This window comes from Brachycentrus maculatus, unplaced genomic scaffold, assembly GCF_059751285.1.
Source record: "Brachycentrus maculatus isolate JH-2025_06_01 unplaced genomic scaffold, ASM5975128v1 h1tg000748l, whole genome shotgun sequence".
NCBI lineage: Eukaryota > Metazoa > Arthropoda > Insecta > Trichoptera > Brachycentridae > Brachycentrus > Brachycentrus maculatus.
In genome coordinates this window covers 117,535-130,210 of record NW_028281479.1, presented here as the reverse complement: position 1 = coordinate 130,210, position 12,676 = coordinate 117,535, and the positions used below count along the sequence as shown (strand labels likewise).

General features: G+C 33.8%; 1 protein-coding gene and 3 non-coding genes across 4 annotated transcripts in view; 3 read left to right on the top strand and 1 right to left on the bottom strand.

The window, feature by feature from the left end:
• LOC148300331 (uncharacterized) overlaps positions 1 to 12,676 on the top strand; it is a 54,723-nt gene that overhangs the window by 21,056 nt on the left and 20,991 nt on the right. The gene's annotated exons all lie outside the window — the stretch shown is intronic.
• TRNAE-CUC (transfer RNA glutamic acid (anticodon CUC)) lies at positions 3,166 to 3,237 on the top strand. The gene has a single exon. It is a non-coding gene; the product is annotated as a tRNA-Glu (tRNA).
• Positions 3,541 to 3,659, bottom strand: LOC148300333 (5S ribosomal RNA). The gene has a single exon (XR_015838954.1). It is a non-coding gene; the product is annotated as a 5S ribosomal RNA (ribosomal RNA).
• Positions 5,200 to 5,273, top strand: TRNAI-AAU (transfer RNA isoleucine (anticodon AAU)). Its single transcript has one exon. It is a non-coding gene; the product is annotated as a tRNA-Ile (tRNA).

The following is a 12,676-nucleotide window of genomic DNA, read 5'->3' as shown; positions in this document are numbered from 1 at the left end:
AACCTGCAATGTGATCCAAAAAGTCGGCAAGAAGTGCTTAGTAAATAATACAAGTCTAAGTTAATGTGGAAATTTTCTCTAATATTTTTCACTTTAAACTTTTACCATTGTCATTTTTTTCAATTATTACTTAAAATTTCTAATAATTTTTTATTTTTTATTTATAATTTATAAAAAAAATGAATGTATGAATATTACGTATTGAATATCTATTGGTCACCCAAACAAGCCGGTATTTCGTCAACACAGTTTCGTAATTGTCAAAGTAAATCTCAATCATTGTTTAAGTAACAGACCCTAAAGTAAGTACGAACTCACAGTAAATAACGTTGTTTTTTGACCTTTCTATCTATCAGAAGTTGATTTGAACAGAAAGTTAGCGTTATGGATGTTGTCTGGTTGTGTAGTACCGCTAGATTGGGTTAGAGGAAAATTGAGCGATTCGCTGGCAATTGATTGTTGGTGTTGATTCGGAATAAGCTATAAACAGCGCCGGCAGAGGATTGTAATTCGGCGGAAGTAACTTCGTTACTGGAACAATCGCTCCATTTGGTGGATTAGGGGTCGATCATATTATTATTCACCTTCCGCCCTCTGTGCTCCCTTCCCCGTACCGCTACCCGTAGGTACTCCCTATCCCTGCCACATGCCACATGCCACACTCGTGGAAATTCTAATAATATATACATGCTTTATGAAACTTGTGTAGTAAGGATTATAATGAACAATTTAGTATTACGCAAATAAAACATAATTCCTTAACATTAATATAAGAACATAAAATTTTCCAGAAAGTATAATCTTAATACAACCTACTTGGGTAACTAAGAAACTGGTTTTTGTAAACAACAATTCATTAATGTTTTTACGAAAAATATGATGTATGTTTGGTGTATGAGCAAAAACAACTTCATGCAAATATTAATATGTACGAAACACTGAAACGAATCTTATTAATCATTTGAATGTGTTTATTATTATTATTATTTGACATGTTTCTGCCAGTTTCAAGTCTTATTTTTATTTACAAAATAATAATAATAATTATTTTTTAAAAATAATAGTTTAAACGGTTTTAACTACAAACCTAAAAAAGGTTTGTAGTTAAAACCGTTTCAAATCAACTAGCAAATTGTTGAAATGGGAAAGAAAAAAAAAACAACCAAAAAAATAAATCGGTTTGTTGAGGTTGATCAAAGGTTTTATATATATTTAAGAAGTAGAGTAAACAACATTTTTGTTTTTAATAACTTACTATAAAATATTATATTCAAACAGGAATTTTTGGTCTATACCCCCTTAAAGAAACATGTACCTACGAATAAATTTATAAGCGATAATTTTTTTTCACATATAAAAAAAATGGTATTATTATTAAGAGTAAAATATCCTTCATTGTAAATAAATTTTGTATAGTATTACATGTAGGTACCTATTGGGTAGTAGTTAATCGTGGACTTTAGCGAACGATTTTTACTTTTCAATAATTCTTTACCCCTATTAGAGTCGAGAATCGGGAGTCGGGAGTCGCTAGTCGGGAGCCACTAGTCGGGAACCGGGAGTCGAGACCGCAAGCCAGTTGCTTTTTCTGATTGAGAATAATGATTTCTATCCCCCCTCGCATTAGGGATAATCTCCTCTGCGGATGGAAGGGGAGAGGTTGGAAACATTTCAGAGTGTAGGAGAAATAATTTAAAACCCGGATTATATTTTTATAATGCACAACATCAAGCACATTTAACTATAGGTACTTACTTAGTATCTATTCCGACGGTCTTCAAAAAATATGTAAAAAGTTGTTTAAATAATGAATATCCGGGCTTTCTTTGATAAAATAATTATGCTTGGGGTTTATTACGATCTATTTTATTGATATTCTTGAATAATAAAAGAGTCTTAGTAATCCGACGTTTGCAAGAATAATATAACGTGCATATACGAAGAGCCTGTAGGGAGTTTGTGGACTCCACATGCTCCACATAGGGAGCGGAAATGCATAAATTAATAAAATGTTTTTTTATTAAACGAAATTAATCTTGCAATGCAGGAAACTGTAAAATGCATAGTAAAACATAAAACAGACTTATTTCAGTTATGTATTAAGTAAATCCGTATTCAATTTAATGTTGAACATCGCATTTTATATTTTCCTTTGCAAAACGTTTTCGGAATTTGTACTTTAGGTCTTTTTAAAAAAGCAGTTGGAATGTATGAAATTTATGGAAATGTCATAGCTTTACATAATTATAGAACATTTTCTGCAAAATATCGTAAACGCCTCTAAGGTAAAGATTGTTTTGTTTTAGTAAATCAGTTCAAAATTATCAGAAAAGGATTTAAAGTATCTGTTGTTTTCGATGTATTTGTCTGATAATAGAAGGAACGTGATAAATAAAAAAATGCTAACAAATGCTAATAACCTTAAAGTAATAATAAAAACAGTGTATTACATATTCAGATATGTATCAATATCTATTATGTAGAAAAATCAATCCAAATACTGTTATAATAATTTTACGTATTGCATCTAGTAGATGTGTCGGAATATTTATGGTAACATATTTGATATATCATTATTTTTGTTTGAAGGCATAAAGCAGTGAGGCGAATGGTTAGCTGTTAACCCATTAGTGCCGATATCATCCCATTTACAGGAAAACCCCCTCGTCATCAGCCATCTATTATCAATGGCAAATATACCCAAATTGTATTTGATCACGGGGTACCTCCCGACAGTATTTAGTTAGGAGTCTGAAATCAATTTGGCGCCCAATTTGCCGCCGCCCCCTCCCCCCTCCCCCCGCCCACCCGCCGCCAGCTCCGTGTAACGAGTCAGTGTTGCCAACTAATTGCCCGGATGACAAATTCACCCCTCACAATGGTTGAATGGGAGGTACCTACCCTGCTAATCAATTAATGTTTACTTTTACATTTACACTTTGTAGCTATCAAGTGGGAAGGAGGGAGGGTTGCGAATACTATAAATATAAATTATTACTATTAACCGGCTATTTGTATATTAATATATAATTGCCCCCTCTGTAAAATATGTAGGTACAGCTATCATTATTGTTATAAACTTGTAGTAAAATCATTATATAAATAAATATACATATAAAATACAGTTATCGATACAGGCCATATTGTATTGCGGCAGTTCTCATCTCCGGTATGGTCTAGTGGCTAGGATACCTGGCTCTCACCCAGGAGGCTCGGGTTCGATTCCCGGTACCGGAATATTTTTTTGGATTTTTCTATTATATTTTTTTTACTTGTAAACCAGAAACACTTAACAAATCTAATTTGTTAGGTCATTATTTTTTGTTCAGTATTATTTACTTCTTAACATGAATGGTCTAGCCGTTTTCATTATTCGATGGTTTCATTTTCATTATTGGATTTATTGGACGTATTATAATAGACACTGAATAAACCTAACTAAATAGGAATAATGCGCACGTTCATTAAAAAAATCCATTGGAATATTTATTAAAACAAATATATTTTGAGAATCAATGGGTGGAAAATGCAAAAAAGGGAGGCCAACGGCACGCGGTGTTCCCAAGCGGTCACCCATCCAAGTACTGACCGCGCCCAATGTTGCTTAACTTCGGTGATCGGACGAGAACAGGTGCATTCAACATGGTATGGTCGTTGGCGAGAAGTTCGAAATGAAATTGAGTCAATATCAAATATCAGTGCCAAAAAATCTTTTACCAATAATATTATACATATCACTCATTCCTTTCAACAACGTCAAATATATATACCTATATAAAAAAAAACTTGATTTTTCAGGAGATCGTTTTAAAGTTTAAAAATATAATAAAACGTATTAAAAATAAATACCAAGCCACTTATTGAACTTTTTACTGTGCAATTGATCTTTTTAGGTAAAACCTAAATGTTTTTTTCTCCATTTGAAAAATATTTAGTATATTTAAAAAATAATTAAACAATACCCTTTCTTCTAAATGCAAAAACACTTTCTGCCCTGTAGTGAGTAAATATAAAGTTTAAAATATTCCGCTTTTGCTCGGATATCGTAGATTTTATGGGCATTCCGAAAACACGCATAACTGAAAATTGACGATTTTTGATATATGACGTTGTTGAAAGGAGTGAGCAATATGTATATGTAAAAACGTACATGTATGCACAATATTACTGGTAATTACAATCAGAGCCTAGCCTAAGCTTTCCTTTTCTTTCTTCAAGAGTGGTCTTGTCAGTGCAGTGCCAGTTCCTAGTTATTCCATAGTATCTTGTTTGAGATCATTTGAGATGTAGGCTGGAAAACCTTTGGAGATGAGATGATTAGGAATATGGAGGATGTTCCGTAACGTTGTGTAATTTCGGTAAACGCCTGTTTTTCAAGTCTTAATATTAAATTTTAGTCAAGATTTAATGAAAAAATTGTTAAAATGACGTCTTGGTATGAAATAAATAAAATCTAAACATAATAATTTTCCTAGTTTTGTTGTACATACAAATATAATAAAAGAACCGCGTTTGTTGCTGGCAACGGGGTCAGGAGGATCAGGAGGGGAGGGAAAAGGTGGGGGTGTCCTGCAATCTCAAAGCGTCATTCTTTTTTAAGTGAAACTTCTTAGGCGGTGATTCTATAATCGATACGATATAATCATCACATCTATTAGGCATATTCGTTACAAGAGTGAGAAGAAAGATATATAAAGTAGAGAGAGGGAGAAAGAGAGCTGTACATTGCGACGCCACGAGAGTGTAGTAAAAGAGAGCAACGTATACTCAACGATAGAATAAGATAGTGTCGCGCATGGGCGCGTTGTAGATACAAGTCAGACACTATATAATAATGGACGACGCTACATATAATGATCAGGTTGATGATACGATGCGGTGCCCTATGCACCACTTGGGTGCAGATAGGGGACAAAATAATAATATACGAATATAATTTATGTATACATACATATAGTATTTATCACTAAAATACGTATGAGGCATATCAACTTATTCTATAAAGAATTTATCATCTTTAATAGCTTCAATAAATCATTGTCTCCATTTGTTGGTGAGAGATAAAACTATTTACTGTACTGTACAGAGCAGATTGTAAGTTGGGTACCGTTTTGGATCGGTGCCAAAATGATTGTATTTTATGAATAGAGGTGGTATTATAAATTCTTTACAACTAGTTGTTCGACAGTCGGCATATCTGGCCCATTAGCTCAGTTGGTTAGAGCGTCGTGCTAATAACGCGAAGGTCGCGGGTTCGATCCCCTCATGGGCCAATTTACCTTTTTGCTCGATGTCATTTGTTACAATAACGGTTTTAAAACACGATTCGCCTTGTTGTGATATGAACGCTATTTTAGAAAAGGGAGCACGTTTTTATGCTCAATTAAAAAAAAAATGTAGACCGAATCAAAATGTTTCTAGATTATGTCAAAATACATGTTTGTACCAAAATTTTTAAAAAGATTATCGTATTCCATATGATTGTGTTATATTTTGACCAGGGTAAAAATATTTCTCAGTATAGTGCATATTGATATATTATGTATATTGTTATTGTAAATAATAATAATGGTAAAAAGGGTTGACGTGGGGATCGAACCCGCGATATATGTATACTTATATAAATATATATTTTTATTTAATTTAATTTTAGTTATTCTTTTATTTTTTAGCAATGGGAAGGTAAAGATGTGGGAGATAGCAACGTTTTATAAATAAATAAACTTAAAATAATGCATTTTAGGTGTGTTAACAGAGACGACGCTTCTTTTTATTACGAAGAGAACATCCTTTTAAGGAAAATTAGATCATTTTTTACACTGTGTATGAAAATATATTTCCCTTCGTATTAAAATAGCCTTAATCTTTTTGAGATATCTAATTTGTCTTAAAATATCATTCTCAGGGATAAATCCAGAGTGAAAATACAACTTATGAAATCATTCGAAAGTAAAAATAAATATATAATTAAAAATATCCATAAAAATACGTTTTAGTTCCAATGACAATACAATGAATAAAAGTTTCCATTTAATACTGGAAATGAATTGTAAATACGGCAAAATTTCAATATGTTTACTTTAAAACTGGTCAAATGTGAAAAAGTATAAAAAAAGTTAATCGACATAAAAATGTTTTACATTGATACACTTTATTACCGGGGAAACGACATTTACCGCAGTTTTCGTTCGTGGAAAAAAATAGGACGTTTATTTAATATTATCAATATTTTAGATTTTTTAATAAAAATTATACAACGTACATCTACAAATCGTTATTAAGGTCCCGTTAAACTGAATTAGCCGTAATTCGTCGGGACGTTTTTAATAATAATAATAATAATAATTTGGATAATTTGTATAGTATAAATACTACCTCAAGGGCGCTTATAAAGACATGGATAATAGTAATAATAATAGGATGATGATGATAATGGTATACAAAAAAATAAATGGATTAAAACGTCGTCAATTGGTCTCGGGCCGTCGAGTCTGGAGCGGGGAAAAGATGAGACGACAAATTAAAACGCCTTCCTCTTGATCCCATGGGCTGGAGAATGGCCAAGGTGTTGGGCAGGACGCCTTCCTGAGTGATGGTCGTCACGCTGGAGGGCAGCTTGTCGATCTCCTCGTCATTGTTGATGGCCAACTTCCAGACTAGCACAATTCAAACGGGTCCTCACTTTTATCCTCTTTCGCCGCCCTTCCGTGATCCGACATGATGATTTTGTCTCTGAGGTTTTCCGCTTTCGTTTGTATACGAATGGGAGCTAGCGTAATTGAGGTATTCAAGGTTGTAGTTTGATTTCATAAAACTTTACCGTTTAAGCACAAATTCTAGAATCGTTATTGTCTTTGCACATTTTTATTGCAGTTATTTATTCCCGAGAGGCTAAGGGTTTCGGATGAATACACTATGGTCGTAACGTACCCTTAAGGGACGAACACAAAACACTTTCTAACGCCCGAATGCCACATGTGTTCATTCGGCACAGATTCTTAGAAATACACTACACCGTTTAGGTCCGCATTGCTATATTGAACGACGCAATGATATTCTTGATGCACTTTCATCAGTTAAAAGCTAACCTTTGTAAAATTATAACTTTAACCATTTCAAGTTAACACTAATCACAATATTTATAGATGAGCAAAAAATTGTAGACTTGAGATGTAAATGTCCGGAGAAAATTAAATAAATGATGGAGCGTGGTTCTCTCAACAGCCGCGTCGGGCGCTCGAGGAACCACACTTTTCAAATTAGTAATAATAAAATAACTCGCTTTACTAATTTAATGAAATTAATAACTTATCATCTGAAAATAAATAACAACTGAAAAAAAATGTACAAAATAAATAGGTACAAAAAAGGTATGATAAATCTGGATTTCAGCGCATTGATACAGGCTTTTCCTTTGATCAACTATTGTAGAAAGGAGGAACAGAAATAATGTTCGATTCAGAAGTAAATGGGTCAAACGTCGACAAAGTCAAGTAGGTGAGGATCTTTGAACGTCATTGAATTAAAGCTCTCGCAATTTTTGTACTCGGTGTATTATGTAGCGTAGTCGGTGGTAATGCAATATTCACGTCGCCTCATTTTTTAGTTAATCAGTTTTCCAGCGGCGCACCTGCTCCCGCTCCTCGCTCCCCCGAGCCGCCCGCTTAATAACCTGTTGTGTGACACTACTGCCGCCGGGAGAGGGAGTGTCCTCCCCTGATTTTATTTAGGCCCTTGATCCTCCCACCCCGAGCCAGAAGTAACGCTCGACAGATGTAATCCGCTAACTCTCGCCCCGGAGGGATGAAGTCACACTGAATCATATTCTTCCGAGACCAACTCTGATTAGCGTTATCTGCCCCATTTTAATTGATAATTGCGGTGTTACTTGTAATTTTATAGGATTTGTGGGTCCAAAAAATAGGATTACGGTGTTCAAGTGTTTTTAAAAAAATCGAGTCACGTGAGTCGTTTCTTTCTTATTTGTTGCAAAATATTGGTTTATTTTAGCGTTGACGTTGCTATCTTGACGTTTTTTCGTAGTATGTGATTATGGATTGTAAAAATTTAATTGCGGCGTCCCGAGACTGGTTCTGTGATTAACCGAGGAAGATTTATAAATTAGGATTCTTTAGTTGTTTTTGTGTATATGTATTTTCATTATCTAAAATGAATTAATGCTTGCTAAATGCATTGATAGCATATTATTAATTAAAAAAATTATCATTTATCGTTTACATTTATATATATAACGCGAATTACGAGTAAGTTTCGGGAAATTGAAAATCATCTAAATGTGCAGCTCTCGTTGTCAACTGCTTGTTTTGTTTATAATATTTATTGTGTTATAAACAATTGTATTTTGCTTTTTATTGATCAATATCATTTTCTATAAGTATTGAATGTTTATATTATTATGTAAGTGCCTCGATTCAATGTACAAAAATACACGTAGAAAAATTTCCGCCCAAACTCAAAAATCACGGGATAAGCAATTTGTAATCCCGGCGTCTACAAAACTGAAAACCCTTCGGGGTTGTGTGATGCCGGGATTATGTTCCCCAGCTGTGGCTGATTACTCGGATATAACTCAGGTTATAAGAATCACCTTCGTATTTGTTCTTGTGATGGAAGGGTGATATTGAAGGGAATCCGGACTTGAAGAACATCCACTTGATGAGTGTATGGCATTTTGCGTCTTTCTTTGATTAATTTCACCCATAACATTTCCGAGAATAGTACAAACTAGTCAACTCTGGTGGCGAAAGGAATACTTAGTCAGAACTTGATGTCAGATGTCCGAAGTGAAATATAAATACCAACAATTTCCATACATTGGAATAATATCGTGAAATGTTGATATGTTAAATAAGTGTTGATATGAAGATGAAAATCAGAATATTTGTCACAGATGATACAATGTAAAACAATACTCTTTGTTTATAATATTCATAAATATTGTAACAAAACTAAATACTTTAAAATATAACAAAATTAATGATATACTTGGTTTCCAGAAACGTGAGAAATAAATATAAATATACAAATAAACTAGCTTAATATTTTATTCATCGTATAGATCCAAGTAGGTACGACATCAAACAGAAATTGAAATAAATATAAAAAAGGTTTAGTGGAGAGTGGAGACTCGCAATAGTTAGTTGAATTCGTTGCTATATTCATTTCCGTAATTAATGTCAATTAAAATGTGACCAATTAAAACATTAACGCAATAACTGCCGAGTTCCATTACGACAGCATCCACGCGACTCGCGCTACTGTGAGTAGCCAGCCAGCGGGAGCCACCCGGTAGCGATATGCAGTGCCAGTGCAGGCGAGGCAACCAGGACCAAAACTCGGAACTTGCCCTCGAACCAAGTCAGAGATGTTCGCTGTAGGTCTCGGAAAAAACATAAATTGGTTCGTTATGTTATTTAGTTATTAAAATTGGTTCTTAAAGTAGATATTTATATTTGAGTCGCTACACACAACTCGTGTGAATACGACGAAACGAAAATCTGTATGTGTGATTGATGATCTGATTTTATGAGATTAATTGGAATTAATAAAGTAAGAAGAATGGTCAAAAGGGCGATGATAAATATTATTAAAGTAACATTTCAATGGGAATGAAAACATTAAAAGACATATAATAATTTATTCACGCCGGAAAATTTTGTAAATAGAGTAGAAAAATTAAATTTGTCCACAGAGTAGTAGTTAGTAAATTTGGCTACCATTCTAGAGGTAGGGAGATCGATTTCTATGGGGATAAAAATACATATGAGAGATATATTTACTCTTTTATTATTTCATATTACCCTGGACCATCTTGCTATATTTACCTGAAGCGCAGATATGATCATCTTGCGATCATATAATTAACGATCAAGTTCATATTGCGTCGGTCTGGAGCAGTGCTCAATGCACCATTGGGTGCGGGTAAGAATCAGAATAAAAAGAAGAGGGTTAATACAATGTTTAATAAACTGAATAAGCTAGACTTGTATTCAAATACTTGCTCGCTGATGAATAAATAATTGGAATTAATTTTTGAGAGGGTCCGTAATTTTATATCACTCGCCAACACGTGTTAAGTTTAATGCGACCACGTGTGAAAGCGTTATTTTAAGTAATTAAATTAATCGAGCTTAATAACAAAACATCCTCGGTCATCAGCCGTTTGCATCTTGCAGCGGAGTCGCTTCTCTGGCCGCTGCTCGTTGCTCGCCGCTCGCCGCTCGCCGCTGGGTCCCGGGTCCCCGGCTCACCATGCCTCTGCGTTAATTGTGTTTGTGTATAATAATTATTAATTGGACTTAATTGGTCGTCCGTGACGCGTCGGATTATACTATCAGTCTATCATGTATAATAATATCTGTGTTTATCCAACTGCAGTGGTGGAATACGGTGTTGGATAATAGAGAAAGTCGGAGAGCGATTTATTGTAATCAAATCCTGGAATGCATGTTCAACAACGCCATTATTTTCAATGTCCTTGATAAATATTATAACTCTTATCATAATTCCCTATGTGTGTAGTTTTTGATGCTGTAAAAGCTCTATCGGCCCAACATCATTTCAAAGATAAAAACCTTCAAACTAGTCTAGGTCAGAAGTTATGCAAATACATGCATATTTGTTTAAGGGTTTAATAAATAAAATGAATATAAATTATTGACTTTAGATCATTTAGTTAGTGTGTATAAACATTAAATAAAGGAATGAGGACACTTGACTTGAATGAGACGACTAATTGAATTAACGAAGTTCTACAACAGTACTTGTATATTATTACCCAAAATACGATTTATGACTCCACTGAATTTATTTTTCTTTGAGACAGCTGTTTCACACTACAGTTTTACTACAAAGTGTATCTTGTCTTTTTTTTACTGTTTGAAAATACTATTGCAGTGCATTGCTTTAAAATAAATAAATTTAGCGGAATTATAAATCGTATTTGTAAACTACATATTTTTATATAATCTATTTTGTAATTAAGATAAATGATGTTTTTCATTATCTTAATTACAAATGTACCAATTAAGATAAATGGTAAATGAATTTTCGAGTAAAAAAAAGCAGTAAAATTATAAGCAAACAACTGAGAGAAATTACTAGGTTTATTACTTTAATACTTTCATTATAACATGAATAATTATAAATATAAAGGTAGAAATTTTTGAACGATAAAAACGTTGTTGTTATTATTAAAACAGAAAAAAATAGCAAAGGCAAAAACAGTAGCTGTAAATTCATAAAAATATAAGGAAGAAAAAGTTTGTGATATCAGGAGTGAAGTTGAAAGGGGAGATGTAAAAGAATCAAGAAAAGATGGTATGACGGTGAAAATTTAATTTAATAATGTAAGTTATAATTCTTTGAAGAATTTTTAATACTTGTTAAATAATTTGCACACAATCTAAATTCGATTTGAGTAAGGCAATAGAAAATGATTAGTCCGAATTGCGAACATCGTAAGTCGACAGAAATTAGAATAGAGATGAAGGTCATAAAACGTTGTAATGATTATCTCCAAACCCCTTGCTCCATTACTTCTTGATAATATAGAAATAATAATAGGTGGCTACATTTAGCTACCCCTTATTCCGTGTGTGCATTAACTACCGGCCGAGGGGGACATCTCCCTCGAGAGGATTAAATAACGCGATTATAGACTCGTCAATCCCATCAGCCCCTACCTACCTACCCGCAGGGCCGGCTGGCCGTGCGCCCTCTGGGTCGCGGTGGCTGGTGGCTGGTGGCTGCACGACGCACGCACGTCGACCTGCCGTAACGCGACGAGACGGAGTGAGTTCCTCTTCACCACCGATGTATCTCTTGAACGACGTAAAGATGAAACAAATCAATATTGAAATCGTTACAAAAATTACATACACAAGAAATATTTATTTCGAGAAAAACATTCCCTTTTATCAGTGAAGCAATAAATACGAGGTTCCTAATTATATTATGCAAATGTGCATTTTATGTATGTATCTTCTTCAAACACTTATGCGCACCCCAATGGTGCACTGCATCATATAAACACAGTGTTATATTCAATTCAACATAATTTTTTTTTCACATGAAGGAAAGGTGATCAGCCCTCTGCTTCAGGTACCAGTCCAGGTTAATATTGAATAAATATAAGAGTATATATGTATATGCATATACATGTATATGTATATAAAAACACCATAAATACATACAAAAACTGTATACGTACATATTTATAGAACACGTTGGTGGGTCGTGGTAGTAGCGCACTTTTGGATATTTAAACAAATTGCATATTAAGTTGGGCTATATTAACGTCCATTTAAAATTGACGAAAAAAACGAATTTTTCAATGCATAATTAATAAGCACTTTAAAGTGGTTCCCATTGGCGGGTTGGGTGCTCCCCCTCCCCCCTCCCCCCACCCTTCCTCCCGCCGTCCTGCCCGGAGCATCAGGGGCGGCTTAGAAGATAAAAAATATAACATTTTAATTTTGATAACTTCATTTTATGAAAATGATTGTATTCGCCTACCGTGACCATTGTGTAACTTTATTAAATAAAGTAAATTATTACTTCAGGTTAGCCGTAAAAGTACTCTTACACACATATAATTTATAATATTTTAAATAATGAAGGATTCACGTATCCAATTATGTATATGTAATATATA